The following is a 508-nucleotide window of genomic DNA, read 5'->3' on the forward strand; positions in this document are numbered from 1 at the left end:
GAAGGGAAAGAATTCCGGCGCCTTAATCCCGGGGTTAAATCCCTTCGGAACGCCGAGGGAAAGGGCAAAGCCTTGGGAGGGGGGGCGGGGTGGGAGGGATCGATCCCGCTCCGATCCCACCGATCCCACCGCGGGTGAGCCCGCCGGGATCGAGCCGTCGGGAAAGGATCCCCCCGGAGCCGCCGAGGCCGCGCCGGGAATGCCGATGGAAAAACTGGACCCCCGACCCCTCAACTGCTCCGTGAATCCACCCCGAAAATTCCCGAAACGGCCCCGAATTTTGGGACCTGGGGACATCGGGGTCCCCCTGAGGGTCCCTTGGGGACATCGGGGTCCCCTCAAGGGTCTTCAGGGGACAGCGGGGTCCCCTTGAGGGTCCCAGGGGGACAAATCCTCCCCTTGGGGACATCGGGGTCCCCCTGAGGGTCCCTTGGGGACATCGGGGTCCCCTCAAGGGTCTTCAGGGGACATCGGGGTCCCCTTGAGGGTCCCAGGGGGACAAATCCTC

Source organism: Lepidothrix coronata, unplaced genomic scaffold (assembly GCF_001604755.1).
Source record: "Lepidothrix coronata isolate B3197 unplaced genomic scaffold, Lepidothrix_coronata-1.0 Scaffold551, whole genome shotgun sequence".
In the NCBI taxonomy this organism is placed as follows: domain Eukaryota; kingdom Metazoa; phylum Chordata; class Aves; order Passeriformes; family Pipridae; genus Lepidothrix; species Lepidothrix coronata.